The following is a 22,383-nucleotide window of genomic DNA, read 5'->3' as shown; positions in this document are numbered from 1 at the left end:
GAGTCTTGCATGTCTACAGTTGTTGAATGCCCTCAGGTTCCCTTATCCCACAAAACATAGTTCCCCTCTTAAGAAAGAGGGGACAATGAACTATACAAAATTAAAACTCCTTATCTATTCTTTCACCATGCCATTTTCCAGTCACAGGTGAGAACTCTGGTCTGCGGGAGATAATGGAGGAAGAAAGCTGTGCCTTCTTTTAAACTGAATAAATTAGATTAAAAGCTTTAGTTCAGTAGCTGAACTGTTGCTTCAGTGATGATTTTTGCCATGAATTAATTGGCTGCTATATCTGGTAAGTGACCCATGGATTCATATTACCTCAAACTGTTACAAGTGTCATCAAAAGAAAACCTTCCCACATGCAAGAGCCTAAAAGAGCGTGGAGTTAGTTGATTAATGGATTTACATAGACTCTAACTTAAAGAGGGGGAAAAAAGTAAAAAGAGGAAAGAACCATAAAATTCTTCATGTAAGATCAGGAGATGTGTCAAAGACAAGAACAGGTCCAAACGAGCATGTAAGGAATCTGATACCCTTCCAGCAGTGAAGAACAAAAACACAAGAGAAAACTTTAGTGCTTTACAGGTCTAACAAGGCTGGAAGCTACTCCTCTAAAAGGCTACACCTCCCTGTGCCTTTCCATGTCAGAAATTATTACATTACAGGTAAAAAGATCTGCAAAGAATAAAGGATCAACTAGAACTACACTAAAGGAGACTTTTTTTTTAAAAAAATTGTTTTAAGATTTTGATAAATCCTTTTGAGTAGCTAATAAAATTCAAAGCCAACTGCAAGGTCCTGCATCTGGACTGGAGCCATTTCTAACATGAATATAGGCCGGGAAATGCCAGGATTGAAAGCAGCCCAAGGAAAAGCACGGGACTTTGGAGGATAAGAAACTGAGCATTAGCCAGCAGTGTGCATTTGCAGCCCACAAAGCCAACTGTGCTGAATGAATTTCAGGCCTAACCAGCCACATGTTAAATATAACTAGTTCTGGAACAACTGAAAGACTGAGTTACTGAAGAGCTTGTTAGGACACACACTGAATGGCAAAGGTTATGAAAAGATGCATCCAAACTTGCTAGCAGTTGCTTTCATGAGAGATTTCTAGTGAAAAGGTCACTGAGGAGCTTGACTTCTCCTCTGCTCCAAATTATCATGAAATTCTGCAGTACTTGGCCTGAAGTACAGGGAGTTCTAACACGGACATACTTAGAACAATTAGAGGGAGAAGTTTTGAAAATCAGAGACAGCAAGGTCAGTGTTATATTTGTGGCCTTCAAGACAAGGTCAGATAAAGAATATGGGAAGAATACTGCAGATGTATTACTACATATTATACTGAACTAATACACATACGTGCATATACACATACACATGCATAGATTTAAGGATATTTTTTATCTATAATATGCTTCCTCATACAAGGAAAAGAGCCTAACAACCCTTATAGAAACACGGAAAGGTCAATATTTCAATCCCACTGATGCACAATAGTTCACACTGGTATACAACAGGAGGAACACAGTACTGGATGCAGTCTTGGGTTAACTCCTTGTTTTACACAAGGCATTACAGCTCATCCATTTCTTGGAAAGCAGGCAAGCAGAAGATCTAGCCCTTTGAAGACCAAACATTACACTCGTTTCACCTCTCTGTAAAGCAGACAAACAAACACCATCACTGTATTTCACATTTTCTTCTTTGAACAGTTGTTCTCAAATCTCCATTAAGATCGTTTTGATTTGTACAGTCAGATTTGTACATTTCCTAGGCTGGTAAAACCAAGTTCAAGATTCCCCATGCTCTGCTACATGAGAATTTCACACAGTGAGCAATGGAAGTTCGTCATTTTAGAAAACCATAGTATCACTGAGGTTGGTTCCCACTAAACCATGTCCCTCAGAACAACCACTAAGCACTTCTTGAACATCTCCAGGGTTGATGACTCCATCACCTCCCTTGGCAGCCTTCCCTGCCCCTGTTGGCAGGATGCCACTGGCCTTCTTGGTCACCGGGGCACACTGCTGGCTCATGTTCAGCCAAGCACTGACCAATTCCCCAGTTCCATTTACTCACCACAGTCTTCCAGGCTCTCTGCCCCAAGACTGTAACACTACCTGTGGTTGTTATGGTCAAAGTATAAGACCTGGCACTTGGTCTTGTTGAAGCTCATCCGATTGGCCTTAGCACAGCTATCCAGGTTGTCCCAGATCACCCTGTAGAACCTTCCTACTCCGAGGCAGAACAACACTTATCGCAAAAACCTTGGTGCCATTTCGTGGTCAGGGTAAATCTGCTCCACTAAAAGCTTTCAGTAACTTCTATCCCATGTTCAATGTTATTCTTTGCAAGGATTTTATTTAACATTTGATGAGGGGAAATGGGTATTTTAAATCCTTCCAGCAGGTTACAGATTAACACTAAATACAAATTTCCTTCCTTTCAATAAGTACTGTGAAGGAAGCAGAAAGCATTTGAGCCTTGGGACTATTATCATACAATATGGAAAATGAATCACTACGCTAGAAGTAATGGAACAGCTAAAAATAATAGAAAACATCTATTAGAGCCTTGCCTTACTTTACTGCCTTGGCTGTGCTATGCAAAATAAAGTATCTTCCAGTCACACCAAACGAAGTCGCACATCTCATTTGATCCACAAGCTCCCCATCCCAGTAACATGATGAATCATCTTCACCTTCTTCAAATTTATTTCTCCCCTTTACTGTATAAAACCAGCCATGTCACCAGTGGAACCAGACAGCATAAAAAGGTGAGATTCACTCATTCACATTGACTACAAGCATGTCTGCCTGATTTATCTGGTAAAAAGATCACACAGCAGACAACTTGGGACCTGTTTTTCCATTGCTACTGGATACACCGAAACCACTACTCAGTTGCCAAGAGCGGTAGAAACACAATATGACCACAGGGCTCCATACAACCAAATTAACCAATGCTACCTGGAAAAGATGTATTGTTTTGCTGGCTGGTGAGAACTAAGTAACACACACACACACACAGCTGCATTGCCTTCTCATAGCCAGCATGTATAGTCAAGTTTAAGTGCAAGTTAAAGGCTCACAATAAAGCAGTAGATCAGAATGGAAGGTATATTCCCCAGAGAGAAATATTTATGGAGAAATAAAAGGATCTATATGTTCTACCGCATTCCTTGAACTAGCTGTACTATGGATGCTCCAGACAATCCTGGTAACCTTCCCCATTATAAACACTTCAGACTGAGAAGTTATTCAATGACGCAAGGACTGTTTCTAACGTTTCCACTGTAATACCAACCCAGGGATCACATTCTCTCAAAAGTGTAAGTTTGTTCACAGCTGGAACAAGCCTGTGGATGGAAAGCTCAACACTGCACGGGTACTGGCAAACACATGACAGTGGGAGTTAAATGATCCAGCAGTCTGAATCCAAACCTCAGATCTTTTCCTAAGCACATTTAATCAGGAGGACCTTCTGTAGCACATTAGTCATCCTCCTGCCAGCCATCATCCTCTGTCATATATTTAACCATCATTTCAGACAGGCCAATGGCTTTATGCAGTTTTTGTCTTTCACATGCATTCGTAATATCTTGCAGCTTCAGTTCATGACATGAATATACAATACTTGATATATTTGTATGTTGTCCTGTCAGCATCAACTCCTTGTGTTCCTATTTCCACCACTTTCAGAACATGAACATTCTGCTTTTTATTCTATTCTCTCACTGCTTCTCAGTGACAATATACTATAAAATATTCAAATATTCAATATACTATAAAATATTCAAATTTTCACTTTGATTCAATTGGAGAGGAACAGTAAAGAGCTGATAACCACATGCTCAAAGTCTGCAAACCACTTCAGCTTTACATTATTCCACATGCTTATTTCAAAAAAATAAAAATTAAAATTAAAAAAAAAAAAAAATTGAAAAATTAGAAGACTCTAATGATTCCAAATTGCACTTACCTGCCTCCCAGGATCACAACTTCGATGTTCCTCATAACAGATCTAAAGCACCAGTTGTTCTGTTGTCTTCAGGTTCTTCAGCTGGTAACTGGATCTATGACAGAACACAGCACATTTGCAAAGCTCAGCCATGAAATGGAGAATAATTTTCACAGCTCTTTGATGTCACTGTTTAGCAGAAGTTCAGCTTCTGCAAATACACATATTATTCAGCTTTGACAACTGCTTTCTGCAAACAATTACTCCAGGAAAACCATCAAATAAGCAAGTTGCATCATTTCAGGAAACAGTTATACAGCATTTTTTTATGCTGGATTTTCTGAACACATGAAGGATTTAAGCAAGACAAGCTCTGTGCATCTTCGTCATATAACTTTCACATGTCCCACACAAGGTGACAAAGAATGGCTGCAGCTATGAAATGTAAAATCTTGAGTATTCCAAGAGCCTATGTAGAATCCAGACAGACACTGGTCCTCTACAGGTTCTTCTTTAAGGTCATTAAGCACTTAAGTATTTCCCACTCTAAAATCATGTTCAGCATCAAATGAGTTAATGCATTTTCTTAGATCAGTTTTTAAGATTCTTCTGTGACCAAGTTATCTGAAAATAAGGGTTTTTTAGATGTTAAATCTTCAACCTTCTAAAAATATTTCATATCAAAACCTGCATCAAGCACAAGAAAAAAGACACTAATTACTTACTTCCAGTTGGCTGAATTAATTACTCTTCCAAAAATGCATATGCTTAGGGAAAAAAAAAAAAAAACTGTCAGCTTTTTGACAGTTTGATCTAATACCCTAATACAATATGCACCAGTGGCACATGATGAATGGAAAACTAAACCAAAATGGAAAATAAATGAGAGAAAGAGAAAGAGAGAGAGAGAGAGATTGAAAAGATAAATGATTTTCTTCTTTGGACACCTCCTTCTAAAAAATGATACCAAAATGTTGCTTCCTGTACTTGGATTCTTTGTATACAGGTAGAAATGAAGCATTACAAAATATGCAGCAATTTTTACCTCTATACAATGCCTGCAGCATTTTTATGCCTTACAAAAGCTGCATATTGACAGCACTGTCATACGGAAGGAAAATAAATCCCAAAAATATTTGAAATAAATGCTTAAACATCATCCAGGACAGAGTAGATTCCAGTTCTGTTTCCAGGATGTGAATTTTAAATAAAGTTGGTAATTTAGCACAGAAAGTCACTGAAACACAAATGCCTTCTTTAAAGACAAGATCCAAACTTTGAAATTGGAGAAACAAGGGAAAAGGGAGTAATAACTTTCCCCCTAATTCTAAGCAAGTGGAAGCATAACTCCTTGGAAACTACGAATCATCCGCAGTCTGGTAACTTGCCATAGAAGAATTTCCACCCAAAGAGGAGGAGGAAAGTCCGAACTGTATACAATACATAAAGGGGACAGCTATCTGACTTATGATCCAAAACCAGGCTTATCTTTCCACATAGATAATGCGTTTTTGCTATGGTTGAGTCCTGTTCCTTGGTGCCTGCCTCTGGACACTATTTAGCAGTTACTTTTCCAATGCCTGTGAACATCCCTCCTCCTCTCTGATAGTTAAGTACAGACTTTCCTCAGTAAGGTTGTATGATTCATTGCTTGATTTTGGCCTCCCATATCTCTTTTAGCTTAGTTTGGCAAGTCAAACTCAACATACATTGAAACCACTAACAGGAGCATAGCTGCATATTTATGGTTGTTATTAGCTGGACCTCTCTCTTCACATCAACACATCTGTCTCAATGGTATCAAACTATTGTCCTGAAACCTGGAGAGCTCTAATGTTGCTCCTAGTGACTCCTGAAGCCTGGACCTAACAGCATTAAATATGTTCCAGAGATAACAAAGTATCACAGGATCATAAAGGTTGGAAAAGAACACTAACATAATTTAGCACAATCATTGGTCCATCACCACCATGCCCACTAAACATCCAGGAATGATGACTCTGCCACCTCCCTGGGCAGCCTGTGCCAATGCCTCATCGCTCTTTTAAAGAATAAATTTTTCTTGATATCCAATCTGAATCTCCTCTTCAACAATTTACGGCTCTTACCTCTCATTCTATTACTAGATACTCAGGAGAAGAGCCTACCTCCACCTCACTGCAACAATTTTTTAGGTCACAGTAGAGAGTTATAAGGTCTCTGAGGCCTCACTGGTGCCAAATTCAGAGGGACTATCACCGCCTTAGTCCTGATGAATACATTATTTCTGATAAAAATATATTTCGGATTGGTAAGAAACAGCACAATTCCCATCTTTGGAACTTCAGGCTGACAAGAAAGTAAGTCAGGCTAACCTCATATCTGCAGATGACTACCTTAGAGCTAGTTTTCCAGAGTCCCTTTGCAATCAGTAGAAAGAACAAGACACAGACACAGACAGAACAAGACTCAATGAATTTCTTTTTTAGATGTCAGACATAATTTGGATGTTTACCTTAAAAATTAAAAAAAAAAAAAAAATTAAAAAATGTGTTATACAAGAGCTCACTTTTCTCCATCAAGAAGAAAAGAAAATCCAAGATCTACATCCTACATTTCAGTAGAGTTTTCTATAATTCTTCTACTTACAGAGGACATATGTAAGAACACAGATATATAATTATAGTAACAAAACTAACCACAGTGACCTGTAACTTGATCTTAGTGATCTCTACCATAAATCAAGAAAGTGATTTTATAGTCATTTGGTTATTATGATCTGCCTCATATGTATTTCCTTGACATTATTTTGAAAGCATAAATCTCTGGTCAGTTCTGAAGACAAGATATCCAATATTACGGAGCTTGAGTCTGATACAGCCTGCTGATTCTGGCATTAAATCCAAACAGATGTAATGAAAAAGAATAGACAGTTTGCTTTAGGATAATTTCCAAGGAGAAGAAGAAAGATAAATAAGTCTCAGAAAGGCTGATTCAGTCTCACTGAATCTCACTCGGAATTTATCACTTAATCTAACATTACCACTATGCAAATCTTTACAAGAGCTGAATGTGTGTTTGATTCATTAGCACCCACTTCTGCACTCCCCTTCCATGGGCAGAGTTGGGCTGAGTATGCAAAAAAATCAAACGCATGCAGCCTGCCAATTAGGCAGCTTCATTGCATGCCTTTCAGGAAGAATGTACACACAGCTATTCCCAAGGAAATCTTCCAAAAGCATAAGGTCCTGTTAAATACAAATGCCTAGAGGTGCTAATAGGCCACTGAGGCTTCTTGTTCACAGAATCACAGAATGACCCGGGTTGGAAGGGACCTCAAGGATCATGTAGTTCCAACCCCCCTGCCTGGCAGGGCCACCAAACATACTCCTTTACTAGATCAGGTTGCCCAGGGCCCTGTCCAACCTGATCTTGAACACCTCCAAGGACGGGGCATCCACAGCCTCCCTGGGCAGCCTGTTCCAGGGCCTAACCACTCTCCTAGTAAAGAACTTCCACCTAACGTCCAACCGAAATCTTCCCTCTTTTAACTTAAAACCATTTCCCTGTGTCCTGCTATTGTCAGCCCTTTCAAAGAGTTTACTCCCCTCCTGGGAGTAAGTTCCCTTCAGGTATTGAAAGGCTGCAATGAGGTCACCCCGCAACCTCTTCTTCTCTAGGCTGAACAAACCCAACTCCCTCAGCCTGTCCTCATAGGGGAGGTGCTCCAGCCCCCTGATCATCTTTGTGGCCCTCCTCTGGACCCTTTCCAAAATTTCCATGTCTTTTTTGTACTGAGGGCTCCGCACCTGGGCACAGTACTCCAGATGGGGCCTCACAAGAGCAGAGTAGAGAGGGACAATCACCTCCCTATCCCTGCTGACCACCCCTCTCCTGATGGAGCCCAGGATCCCATTTGCTTTCCGGGCTGCCAGAGCGCACTGCCGGCTCATGTTGAGTCTTTCGTCCATTGTACTATTGTTAGTACACAATAGATTATTAAGAAACTGCCCAATGACTTGGAGAAAATCTGAGACTGATTTAATTGATACCAGTATCACTTGCTAGCAGCAGGATACCACTGAGGCAACAGAAGGCACTAGGGAAAACCAGGGGAATACTTCAAAGAAACAAAGGAGTTATTCTCTGAGGCAGTGACAAGACCAGCTGCCCAGATCAAGTGCCTCTACAGCAATGCACACAGCTTGGGAAACAAGCAGCAGGTCAAGGAAAGCAATCCTGCCACTCTACTCCACACTGGTGAGACTTCATTTGGAGTACTGCGTACAGATGTAAAGTCCTCAGTACAGGATAGACACAGACCTGTTGGAGCACATCTAGAGAAGGGCCACAAAAATTATGTGAGTGGTGGAAAACTTTCCCTATGAGCACAGTCTGGGAGAGCTGGAGTCATTCAGCATGGAGAAGGCTCCAAAGAGACCTGAGAGCAGCCTTTTGGAATCTGAAGAAGGGCTGTAAGAAAGGATGTGTTGTGATAGAACAAGGGGAAATAGTTTCAGACTTGAAGATTTAGATTAAATATAAGGAAGAAGTTGTGGTTTGTTTGTTTTTTTACAATAAGGGTGGTGAGGCACTGGCACAGTTTGCTCAGAGAGGTGGTCAATCTCTCATCCTTGGAAAGGCTCAAGGTCTGAGCTGTCACTGCAGAGTATTGGACCATGTGGCCTACCTCCTCAAACTCCTCTAAATTGGTTTAATCTCAAGAGGAAGCTTTAATTTTCTGACATTTATTTTCAGCAGATTTTGATTACTCTATTAAAAAAACAAAGATACATAAAGAAACCTCCACAAAAGCTAAACAGTTATGTGCTTACTTGAAGCTATATACAGCCAGAATCACATCTCAGAGCATGCAAGCAGAGAGCTCCCAAGCTTATGAACTCATTCTTGTGTTTGTTAACTTCTATCCTATGCTTCAGAAATCTTAACAAAAAATATCATAGAATTCTTGCCATAATAAAACATGTTCAAGCCAGAGAAACACAACCACTTGCAGCTTATTTTCTTGCTTTACTTGGGTGATTTTGCAGTACTTCTTAAAACTTGATTTGTGGTAACAGACATGCAGAGATTCAATCCCAATATAATTCTTACAATATGGGAGCAGCTAAAAAAAACAAAAACAAAAGAACAAAGGTGAGACAAGATTAAATGAAGAAAATAAAAGATACAAAAACTAATAAAGAAATGGATGCACAGAGAAATACCATTGGGAAAAACAAACAAATGCATGCTACAGGAATATGTTGAGCACAGACAACTTCAGAAAGGGTTGTTCCTTATGAAGTTTCTCTGAAGGATAGATTGGACGCTGACAAAGCTATAATAACAATTATCCTGTCGGTGTTTCAGATGTTACTGAAATGTGGAGCTACATTTCTATTTCTTTTTTTCTTTCTCCCAGATATACAGTATCTATCTGAAATTATAGCTCTTTAAAATGCATTAAAAGAACAGCCTCGGCATCTATTGTTTTCATTTCCAGCACATTTCTAGCAGATCTGAAAACACCGCAGTATTTGAAAAGCAGCCTCTAATTATTTCAGCCCTGGAAATGGTGGTCACATCAGCTTACAACATTATTTCAGAAATTTCTATGTACAGAGGCTGCAAACTAAGGGATTTTACAGTGGAAATATAGATGGAAGTCTTAATTAAAACACTGCCCTTCTATAATACATTGAAGATCAGAAAATATTTTAAAAGGTGTCAAATTGCCATAAAAAAAAAACCAAAAACAAACATATTCATTAATCATATAACCAATCTCCTAATGTTTGCATCTTCGGTTTTCCCTATTTTTATTATTACTTTAATATCTTTAATTACCTTAAAACAATATGAAAATAAAAGCAACATGATTCACAGTCACCCAAAATTGGTTGGACTCGATGATCTAAAGGTCTTTTCCAACCTGAGAAATTCTGTGATTCCAAAACAATGCAACTTCATGGCCTCCAGTGTAAATGGTAACTAAGAAACAATGACAGAACAGAAATATAACTCAACAGAATCCTCTCAAGGAAGTTCATTTTTCCTAAGCTTCTGTACTTCAAATCTACTCGCCTGTCATTTATTTTGCACACTACAACATCCTTGCCACACTTCTATCATTATATGCTACCTGACAATAGTCCAGGTTCTAGAAACATCTGTGGAGACCACATTTCCAGTATCTTTAGCTCCATTTCGCAACCTGAGCTGAGAAATAAGCCCAATTTGCTGTGGCTAAGCTCAAGGTTTACATTTTGACCACGAACTGACCACTCTCACTGGACAAACTAAGTTAAAAACACTAGGAGCTCGCTTTTCTTCACCAGATTCTCAGTAGATTTTCCTCATCTACCTATTTTCACCAATTCTGTAGGAGCTCACTGTTTACAAACACCTGCTGCATTTACACTGAAATCATTCAATACATTTCAAAGTTATTAAAGGGGCGAAGGGAACTGACAGCCACTCAGTTTGGTCATAAGAATAATTTTTTTTTCTAAGAAGCCAGGTTTCCCCACTCCTTTCAAGCTTCAGAGATGCATACAATTATTTTAGCAAGCTAAATGTGAGAAAATTTGCACTTTGAGATGAAACAATAGATCTCAGCAAGAACATCTGAACAAGTTAGAGAAAAGGCATTGACAACCTAAGAGATGGCAGCAGTCCCTTTTTTCTCCCTCTCAAGCCTTTCTCTTTCAACTTTTTCAGTTTATCTACCATATTACAATCCTTTACTCCCAGGCTCTTGTTCAGCAATTTTGTTAATTGAAATGTAGGAAAATAATAATGAAGAGAGCAAATAGACTTTGATTCATAGATGTTTAAAGCTTCAAGAGATTGTTTAAACTATTTATTTTGATGTCTCATAACAGAACCACTCACCTCCAGCTGTGGAAGTGTAAAAAATATATATCTTCTGCATAAAGGAAACATTCTGAGATTCCTTACTTGCCCCACACATCACATGCAAATACTCAGACTCAGAAATTCATTATCCAGAATATTCAAAGTAACTCAACTTCCAGAAAGCTCAAGAATATCGGTATTGCCAGAAAATGCTGACAGTTTTGCTTTGTGCCTCAGATACCTACACAGCCCAGAGCTAGGGGAAAATGGTCAGTGAACGTGACCTTATTAGCTACAGATAGGAATTTCTGTCATATTTATCTTCAAGGAGCTCTGCCTGTTCACTGTGAAAGTTAATTTGAATAACATCAGATGCAGGTAAAACTAGTAAACGTTGTTCTATTCTAGTTTCTGACACTACATATGTATTTTTCTTCTAATATCAGACTTCAAATAAATGCCTCCACACACATCTGAGAATCTATTTTGCTTGTTTTCATTAGGGACTGGAATGGAGTCCCATACTCAATAAAGAGAGAACATCAGAAAGAAAATGAAGTAAACCTCTACATATACAAGAAACATGGATACTGATGGTCTCTTAGGCACACTAATAACAAAAATAATAATAGTAACAACATAACTACAAGTTGTACTTAAGATAGAAAAAATGACAGCAGTACTCCAAAATTTTGCATGTGTTTATTATTTAACTAAGCTAAAATACACACGGGAACAGAAATGCAAGGATGGAATAACTTGATTTGAAGAACACGAGAGCACAGAGAAGAGCCAGCACTGAGTACAGGTGTCAAAACCCTTCAGCCATCAGAATCCCTGACTCTGTCATAGTCTATTATATCCCTCGCCACGCACAATATTCCCACGGGACTAAGCTCCTCATGGGAAGAGTTTAAGTTTAGACATCTTATACCTCAAAAAGAAGGTAGGTCAATTCCAGGCACATATATCCTTCTGGGAAATGACTAGGTAATGCTTCTTCTACCACAGCTGAATTTGGCCTGGGGGCCTGATTTACAAAGGAGATTTTACTTTTGATCTCCTTCGTTCTCTTTGAGTGAACCATTTTTACATGGCTTGTCTTGCACAGAGAAGGAGGGAATGTTTTCTGTGAACTCCTCTACTGAAGCTGAGTTCATAAATATCAAAGAGGAAAGAAATGTAGATGAGTGGCAGCAACAGTGAAAATGCTGGAGCAAGGAAGTGAAACAGGATAACAGGGAGAAATGCGTAGGAGAATCATTTAAAAGCTGTAAAATAAAGCTATTTGTTTTCCAGCAATGGAAACATCTCAAACGAGAAAGCAATTTGCAGGCTATTTGGTCTCAAAGCTCTGGCATAATCAAATAAATACGCCTACAGAAGAAAAAAATATCAGGATCTTCCACACTGTCAAGATTGTCTCTTCCTGGTTTCCCACCTCACTACAGAATTACACAAGTGATTCTCAGTATTGCATTTCCCTTCATGTGTTTTGATGACAGATCCAAACCAGGTCACCCTCACTGTATAACCTGGGATTACATTTCTTACACAAACCCAGCAGTCCCACAGATGGAGAATGAAGTAATGAAATAAACCAGCTCCCTCCACTCCACCCTTTTCAACTTTTTTCTTCAACTGAAGCTCTTCCTTTCCCCTCTAATTTCCCTTCCCTTCTTTTCAACAATAATTATTGTTTGTACCACATGAATAAACCCAATGGACAGCTACACTAAGAAATACCCTCGCTCAAAGTAGGCAGCTGAGGTAGGTAGGTAGCAAGTGAAGACCCAAAGATCAGCTTACTGGAAGGACACTGGTGGAGGTAGCCAAGACCCCACTGGAGCTGCTGAACTCAGAAAGCTCAGCATTGAGCACTGTCAGAACTAAATTAATTTGGTTAATCTTGATTTAAGTTTCTTAACACTGAAAAAAATTACTTTCCTTACTACAAACATAAAGCAAATTTCACTTTGCCTCAGATTTTGCTGCATCCCTTCCATCAAGCTAGCTCCAGTTCCACCAGTAGTTACCACGCCATTTAACAATGACAGCTAACCAGTAGGTCATAGATATCAGGACAAGTTTCATATCAGGACAAGTTTCCAATAATAATTCTTCCCACCATCATTACTCACACACTGACTACAATAGGCTCCTGCCTGCTGTTTCATGGCTTGAAAGAGACTCAGTTTTGTCACATTTCTCTTCCAAAGAATGTGAGCAACCTTGTCCTGGTAGAAATGCACAACACCAATTTAAGTGAACCAAACAAGATTTCAGAGGAATACCTCTTCCATGCATGATAGTCTAGTTATTATTCCTTCAACCAGTTCCAAACCAGATCTAATCATCAACAACTGAACTTCAACTGTGTTACTGGAATGCCCTGATGACATATAATATCTTTGATGTCTATATGCAATAGCCTTCTAGATACAAAGAGGTCACTCATAATGGATTAAGAACATAACTTAAAACTGATTGTTAGACATCAGTTTTGTAACAATTCAAGATCTCAGGTTTTCTTAAAATGAGAAAAGGCCTTTAAACTTTATGCAAGCAAGGAATAATGCACTGCAACAGACATAACTGGTGAATTAAAATATCTGCAGGTTTGTGTTTGTATTATTTTTTAAAAATACATTAAAAAAAAAAATTGAAGTAAATTAGATTCAGATTGCATCTTCTTACACGCATCATTCTATCTCATTACAGCACACAACACAGGGAAAAACTGTGGTAGTTCAGTGATACACTAATGCCCTGAGACATGAGCACAGGCTAACCTAATCTAGCAGGTAAAGCTAGAAATTTTATGGATGACCATTAAAGTTAGGTGGCACCTTTTAAAAGAAGTGCAGCTACACTGTTTGATTCTGACCTCCAGCATAATCTAAAGTGCCTTGTGAAGGAATATTTCATTTCATTTGCTTGAAATTTACCCATGATTAGCTTCATGTGACCTCATGTCCTTTAATTATGAAAGAGCGTATAAAGTCTGGGGCTGATGGGTTTTTTAATATATCCCTTATATCTCCAGTGCTTAAATTAAAGCTATGTTAGACTTTCCACTGCTAAGAAATCCTAAATGCTGAGAAATGTCAGGATGCGGTTTATTTGCCATACATCAACATGACACGTTTTCCAAAATCTTACTTGCTTACATAATTAGAATTAGACTTCGATGTCACGTGAACATCTATTTCATTTTAAGATGTTCTTTGTTTTATTAAGGATTACTAGAATTAGACTCCCACTGACTTGAACAATGCTTCATATGATGGAATAAAATAAGAATCGACGTAATCTCCTTTATGAAGGAGCACAAGTGAATAATGGACATTGGAAACTGAAAATGCAGTTAGCTTTCCAGTCCCAGAGGAAAGTTACACACCATGAACTTGAGTATTAGTTCAAATTAGCTGAACACTCTGGTAAATAAATCCACCATTTTTCACTGGCATCCCAGCTCCCAGGCTAAAGTGTGTCACCCTCAGAACACTGGACATCTGCTACAGTACTGATAAATCTTGATAGTGTTACAAGTTATATAGATAGTTAAATAGATACAAATTTAAAACGTACTTTTTTCCTTCTAGGGTTTGTGGTCTGTTCAGGAAAGAGAAAAATCTTTTTTTTTCAGGAAAGAGAAGGCTATTACCTTCAATGCAAGCAGATTTTGGACCTGACTTAGGCTTATCAAAGTCCCATGTAACACATGAGTATGAATAGTAGCTTTACTAATCAAGATTTCACTCTAGCATTGGAAACTCCTAGATCAATCTGGTCACCTAAGTCAACACATAGAAAAGTCTCTTGGGAGAGAACAAAATTATAAAGAAACATCTTTCCTATCACATATCTAATCAAAATATAAGGGCACTGGTGGCCTGGCGGAGTCCCGCTAGTTATCTTAAATATAATCTGACTGTACACACACAACAGAGGAATTCTTTCAATACCCTTTGATCTTGAAGTCTTAATTACAGGAGGCCCTTTGATTGCTTTTAGAGAAAACTGCTAATACTAGAATATTTAGATTTCAGCATTTGATGGTATCTGGAAATGTTAAAAATGCACTTCCATAATATCCTATGAGGAATAAACTTAGAAATAGTGCGATACAGACAAGACGACAGCTGGAAGTACTTGGAGACAATATTTCATAGACAAACGTACCAGGTTAGTCTAAATATCACTAATTAAGTTATTTATAAAATATCATTCAATACTAAGTATCATTTCAGAGACAAACACTGTCTAAGTGCACTTGTTTTTAACACAGGGTTAAGAATTACTCATGAAAACAAAAATCCTCCTTAATCACTTGTATGGCTCCGGCCTACAGTCTCCATGGGGAAGGGCTTTGCCACTGAGTGGGAAGTAAGGTCTGCAAACATCATAGACAGAACTCAGATTTTTTGTTTTTGTTTTTTAATTTAAGCTCAGTTTAACACCTATCTTCTTCACCTTACATAACCCAGGAAATTCCTGCCTTACTTTCCCTAAGTTTTCTGAAGTCAGGCCCAAGCCAGTGGATACCTGTATCCAGCACACCAAGTATTCACTTACAGACTGGCAAAAGCAAAGGTCTTTAAGGTCTTTAAATGAAGAATAAGCAGTAGTTTCCTTCCTCTCCTATGAAAGTCTTCTCTTTCTTCGCTTTTTAAAGACCTGCTAAGAAATAATTTTGTGCATATTTCTCAAGGACCAACCCAGAGAGGAGACATGTTTTAACAAAATCTATTAGTGGACAATAATTCACGCTATCTATCATATTGTACCGTTCATTCATGCATCATCTAACAAGTTGACATTTAATACAAAATAAGAATGATGAAGGTCACAGGAATTTGCACAATTTATTACTGGTGTCAAGCCAGATTAGTTTAGCTAGTGCTTGACTAAAATTTGCTTAGTATGACTGTCTCTGAGTAAAAGGTTCTTTTTCTAGTGGATTTTTTTCTCCCCTTCTCATATTCAGTCTAAAACTAAGTACTGAGGTGATTGTAGGGAGCTCTCTGAATCACACCTGAAAAGGGTTATTCAGGTGCATTCATCACTATTCTGTCTCAGCTTTCTCTTACTACTTCTTTTCAGATCCCAACAGTCACTCTCAAGGGTCCATGTAAGGACTGTAATGAGATGCAGTAACAATGCCAGGCTTTTGGGAAAGTCTAATAGAGACAGACCCTTGGGAGACGATGATCTTAGTTTGGAGTTAAAAAAATATACTTCATATGCACAAGAAAAGCCTTTTTCCAAAACCTTTTTAGTCTACATTTGAGTGCTGGCCTGAATAATAAGCCACAGAAACTAATCGCCCCCATAGTGGTTTTGCCTGTCAAGCAGCTGAACACTACGCAGTCTTTTGCTCACTTCCTCCACTACAGTGTGATGGGGAAGAGGATCAGAGAAAGAAGCAGAACTCATAGGTTGAGATAAAAACTACTTCTAAGACAGAAAAAGAAAAGATAAATAATAGTTGTGATAATACATAATATATATATATATAAATTTGCAAAAAAAAAAAAAAGAAAAAGTGATTCACAAAACAACTGCTTACCATCATTGACCAACTCTCAGCCAGTCCACAAGCAGTTGCTACAAATCTCCCCTCCAAAGACAGAATAAAGCATCAAATAAGCCACTAAAGAAGAAAATCAACTCTTCCCATGCTGAAACCACAGACAGCCCCACTGTACACAGATCAAAAGACTCCACTTAATTATCAATCCACCTGATAATTCCAGGTGGAACCAATTCTGTTCTTTGGTTGGAAGAAATACCGAGTTGAAATGAACACCAGTCATTGGTGGAGTCCGATCCCTAACATGTTATCTGTTCAATGCTTTTCCTTTAAGATTCTTTCCACATGAGTGTTTCTTTTTTTTATTCTACCTTTTCAAAATGCCACATTTGTGCTTCTGTAAATGATTCAGACAAATCCCTTATCCACCTTTAATGAAGTTGTCAGAGTTACTCCAGGGTTAATTAAACCCAAGAGGCACAAAACTAGAGCTGCTTTGAAAGGATACTTCACAGTCATTAGATATGCAGATGAATAGCATCCAAAGCTGACAAGCACTTCTCATTCCCATAGCATTCCTGCAGGTATGCAGGTCTGGGGCTTTTGTTGCCTTTGACCAGTTTTTGGGTCACTTAAAAAAGGTACTGGTCACAACCTGGTATCAAAGAAGGAATAGCTTACCCCTGTCCAAGGATTTGTTGGAAACTCCTAAAGGAAGCAGTCTTCAAGTATGGATGCTTCTGTTCTGGCTCCCAGCCCTCAAATGATGTTAGGGAGAGGCGGACCCAGCCTGGGCCCATCCTTTCTGGTCACCCCGATAACTGCTTGCACCTGTGCTCCTTGCTACACCTTCACTAAGTGTTCAATCACTGGTGCAGGCCATGTCCTAAGGGTTCCCACACGATCCCATCAGCAGTAGCTAACAGCAGAACTACACTAATGTACTGGTGGAAGAGGGAGGAAGGAACAAAGTCCAGACCATTTCCAGAAAAATAATTGTGATGGCTTATCTCAGCTGTTCTGAGTACTGCTCACACAGACTGGTGTCTGTGTTGGGCACTGTAAGTTCAGAAGTGATGTGCACTTCCTTATCAGTGAGGCAAAGCAGGTAATTTCAGCATCATCCAAACTCTCATCATCCCAGCTGATGTGATTTAAGTTCCTTTCTTCCACTTCACAGACATGGTAGGGCAGAGAAGTCACTCCTGAATACCATATTTTATGCATTTTCTCTTTCCCTCAGTGGCAGTAGGGAAAACTACTAAAAAGCTAACTCCAAAAAAAATCAAGCCTGCAAAAGACTCTGAAAGTAGCAATGTCAGACAATTACTAAAGCATTCAAGTTTGTATTGCTTACAAAAATCAACACAACAGATGAAATTCAAACCCTGCATGTTACTGTTTACACCCAATTCTGTCATGTTTTGAGAGTTTCTTTTGGGTTGGTGTTGCTTTCATATGTTCTTAGGTAAGAAAAATCCAAAGAAATCCAAAGCACCCACATGAGTTTAGATAACAGTATCCATGAGCAGGTCTGTTGTCTTAATAGTGTCACAATAGCTCCATTGATTATGGCTGAATATATTTATATAATATACAATGTTATTATATATAATATTATAATATATATTTATTTAATATGAATATATTATACCACATTTTAATTAAAGAAATTAAACTACAATAAATCAAAAGACAAGCCCAATGAGGAGTAATCTTCAGGAAAAAGATTTTCACATGAAAGTCCTTCAGCACAGTATATATACCATACTTAGCCCCCAGTAAAGGGCACAGCATTATGCCCTATACTTACAAATCTAAAGTACTCTTTGGTCACTTAGTGAAAGTTAACAAGAACTGGACATCAAATTACATTCCAAAATCCCGTATAGAGTATGTGGGAAAGTGTAAGGGCATTTATAGAAAAAAGCACTCTCTCAAAGATGAGTTGCATTGACAAGCATATTAAAGTTCAATAGGTATTTGAACAGCAATAACATATCCATACAGAACAGTTGCCTGCATGTTTATCCTGGGTAAATCACCTTTCATTTATATATATTATAGCTGCTTAAACATGTAGTATGATATGTGGAAAATGTTCGAGTAGTAGAGGTTGAAGAAATTAACTGAAAAGGTTTTGCTTTTTCTAACAAACCTTAGCAAGACTTACTGACTTCGGAAACTATGTCAGGTTCTAGACATAAACATATTATTCACTGCCTACTGCGTCTACAGATTCTTTGCTAGCAATATCATATGAACACATCTTGAACTTGGAGCTTTCAATTTTATACCCTTTGAGTTCATAGTAGATCGGAAGATGCATGACCACAAAAAGTACCAAAAGTGCACTAAAACCCATGCACAAGTTTTAATCAATAAACTACAAGGTAGTTCTTTTCAGTAGCACGTACAATATGTTCACATCTAGTGCCAATGAGTCTCAAACCTGTTGAAAATTAAGTGAGCAGATTTCCCAGTCTCTAAAATAAAGGAGAGCTAAAAATAATCAGTCTTGGAAACAACTGGACTATCAGTATTTATATCCCACCAAATCTATCTGCTTTGAAATTTCAGTGTAAATTAGGACATCTCTATTCCAAAAATCAAGAACAAGCCATTTGCACCACAAGAAGAACATTCACAGACATTAGCTCACGATCCATAGATAAACACTTTCTATTTTCAGTCATCAATAATAGAACTGTGCTCTCTCCAGTTTATTATCAAAGTAAAAAGATCTTCAGAAGTACAGGATATTTTTGTTTAAATATAAGCTAATTAAATTTGCTTAACTTTCCCTCTCTCAGTTCTACTTTCATCTTATTTCACATTGTAAACAAGTACTGTACCAAAGATTCTTCTTGTGGTCTGGAAATTAGATATGAATGAAGACTAACAGGAACCTCCTTACATTTCCTGCAAAGGCTTTCCAAGAAGGATATCCAAACAAACCTCTTGACATCAGAACTGAAATCTACCTGAAAATAATCTGGTACTCAGTAGGAAATGTAGGCATCTCCTCCAGTAATGGAGAAGATTTGGGATTATACTGCAGAGCTTAAGCCTTAATCAAATAATACTTTTATAAAACCCCATGCTGCTAGCTCATGCACAAGTAACTTGCATTGTCTCCCACCTCAATGTATTCCAGCACCAGCGCTAATACTTCACCCAGTAACTCCCACAGACTAAGCTAAGAGCTGAATAAACAACTGTACCTCATCTATATAAACCTATTAGGACTTCCCCAGGATGGGTTAAGGTGATGGAGTGAGTTAAAAATCAAATTGAAGGGAAGAAGGTTTTACATGATTATGAAGTTGAACACCCTCAGTTTATTTCTACAGAAATTTTGCTATCAGTGACTACAGCGCTGTTTTTCCCCACCAACCCTAATTCTGCACAGAAGTGTGTTCCAGCCTTGTGGAATAATTGCTCCAAACCGCAGAGCAATGTCTATTTTCTTCAGTCCAAGAAGTCAGCTTGGATGCTTCAGAGCATTTTAAGTCACAGTGCCCACTCGAGGTAGTAAATAATACAGCATAAGAGACTCACCTGCACAGCAAGGTGAAAGGAGGAAAGCTGCTTTGAGCTGAAGGAGGCAATTAAGGCAGGGCTGCAAGGGGACCCTCAGGATGATCTCAATGTTTTCACTACAGTCTCCTCTCTGACTTTTCAATGATCAAAGGCAGAACAATCTATGGATACAGATATGTGCTTTTTGCCTGTGGTTGATGGTCTCATAGGGAGCAGAAAGCAGAGAGACTAAAGTTACACAAACAAAGGTGGCTGACAGCAGAGAAGGCACCTGACACAATTCTACTGCATGTGAGGTGAGCACAAGCAGTGTAGGGCATGCAGCAACACATAAGAGCAGCTGGCTGGCCTTATGAGAAATCCCACTTTCAGGGCTGGCACCAGCGAACACACAAGTCCATGGGGGCAGAGCAGCAGAGACATGAGTGGTAGGGAAAAGCCAAAAGCTGTGATATGCTTGCTCTGATCATTTTATCAAGTCATAATATTTAAAGCTGTGGCTTGATGAGGGGATTTTAAGCAGTAGGGAACTGAAAAACTACAAGATGACCTAAATAACCCCCCAGTATGCTCCGCTGCTTTCTTGGTATATCTCTTATGTACCTACCTGCGTAAGAAAGCCCAGTAAGGGAGGACTGCTCTTAAAGCTTTCCATTAAAGGTACTCCCTGGACATGCCAGAACATGTCCTTTTATACTCCAAATAGCCAGTCACTCAGAGCTTAGCACGTTTCTGCAGCACTGCTTAAAACACTAATTTAAAAGAGAAGAGCAGAGCACTGCTGAGACAAACCTGCTTGCAGGGGGGCAGAATAAAACCAGTCCCTCCCAGTTTTCCACGTGCACACAGGAGAGAAGAACTTAGGTTTAAAACTACTACTGTCAGAATCTTTGTTCGCTTGGAGGTGGACAGAGACACTACTGGGCTGCAGGACATAATTTGCATTCTAATTAGCTTGTATTGCAAGTACAAACCCATGCTCCATGCACACCGGGACAAGAGCTGGGATTACATTTCTGTGTCAGAACAGCAGGGAAGAGGTTTGCAAGCCAGGGTGTGAAAGCTCAAATCCGCATCCTGCAAACGATCAAACAAAACCTGCCCATCTTGTTTGTCAGTTTGACCATAGGGCTGGAGAAACTCTTCAAACTGTCCCCTCGTTCCAAGGTAATGACTAATGACACCTTACACAAAGGAGGTGGAAGAACAGAGCGCACTGCAAGCAGTCTCCTTTTCTTCCCCTAGGCATGACAAATTGTTCCCAACCAACAGCTACAGCTCTGATTAAAATACACGTTTCTGAAGCACACAAGTGTAAACTGTGAAATCTGTATTATCTGATACTTTATGATGAAAGGCAACTTTCACTTTTGGGGGGGGGAAAGAAAAAAAGATAAACAACTCAAGTCCAGCTTGACTTCACTGAACTGTCCAAGCCCCGGGGAAGAGCACAGCCTTAGATTTCCTCTGTTGTGGCAGATTTCAACTTGTGCTCCTATAATGCAAAGAGTTGCACATAGTTTGAGACTGTATAAGAATAAGAAACAAAACTTTCACCCACTGAAATGATACTAACAATAAGAAGGCAGCAAGTTTCACTACTTGTAGACACCTTCACTTCAATAAATCAGTTTACCAGGCTGCAGCTGGCAAATTTGGAATGCACACAGGTTCAGCTTTGAATTTCATTTTCTTATGTACTGAGATTTTACTGTAATTCTTGTAAAAATTATCGTGCAAATATTGTACAAGCACTTGTACTTCTACAGGTGTTCATTTCCCACCCTCAACAGCAGCCTGTGCCAAACACTAGAAGAAATGCCAGAAGCAGCACCTGCTAAAAAATTTACTGAGCCAAACCACCAAGTAAATCATATAGTACGTCAGCTGCAATTGATCACCACAAATGAAATTTATCTTCCATAGCTCCCACGTCCCTTCCCCTCCACATGCATTAAATGCAGGATAATTAAAACTCCTCTTAATTACGTGTCTTGATTTTTAACACCATATTTTTGTGGGGTTTTTTGTTTGTTTGTTTTTAACTAGTGCTAATGCAAAAAACACTCTGATAGATGGAGATAAAGCTCTGAGGAAAACAAGACTTCACATTAAACATAAGAATAAACAGGCACTCATGCCTGATTCAGGATAGACAGAGTTCAGAATGATGTCCAGAAGGATTATGGTTGACAATAAGAATAGAATAATTCCCAGATTTATACCAGCTGCAGGTTTGTTCAATTAATGAAATATGGGCAGTTTGGACAATAAGCCGTGTCTCATTGATTACCAAGACAATGCAGTTAAATTGATAACACAAATGAAGATATGTTTACATAGTTCTGAAGGCAAATTATTTCAGCACAACTTATTTTCTCATATTTTAAGTAAAGTACTACACCTGGAACAGCAACTTTCTACTAATATGAGAGCATTTCTATCTGGAAGTCAGTAACTACAGCAGTATCTGATCAATATTACTTTAAAATCTGCAG

General features: G+C 38.7%; 1 long non-coding RNA gene across 3 annotated transcripts in view; it reads right to left on the bottom strand.

Moving 5' to 3' along the window:
- The window catches only part of LOC107316760 (uncharacterized), a 270,762-nt gene that overhangs the window by 166,315 nt on the left and 82,064 nt on the right, over positions 1–22,383 (bottom strand). For all 3 annotated transcript variants that reach the window (XR_014947892.1, XR_014947893.1, XR_014947891.1), the window contains exon 3: positions 3,988–4,081. This is a non-coding gene — a long non-coding RNA (uncharacterized LOC107316760). The remainder of the gene's footprint in view (positions 1–3,987; positions 4,082–22,383) is intronic.

This window comes from Coturnix japonica, chromosome 7, assembly GCF_054131305.1.
Source record: "Coturnix japonica strain WE chromosome 7, WE-NBRP24, whole genome shotgun sequence".
In the NCBI taxonomy this organism is placed as follows: Eukaryota; Metazoa; Chordata; class Aves; order Galliformes; family Phasianidae; genus Coturnix; species Coturnix japonica.
The sequence above is the reverse complement of the archived record's forward strand: the minus strand, read 5'-3'. Positions and strand labels throughout refer to the sequence as shown.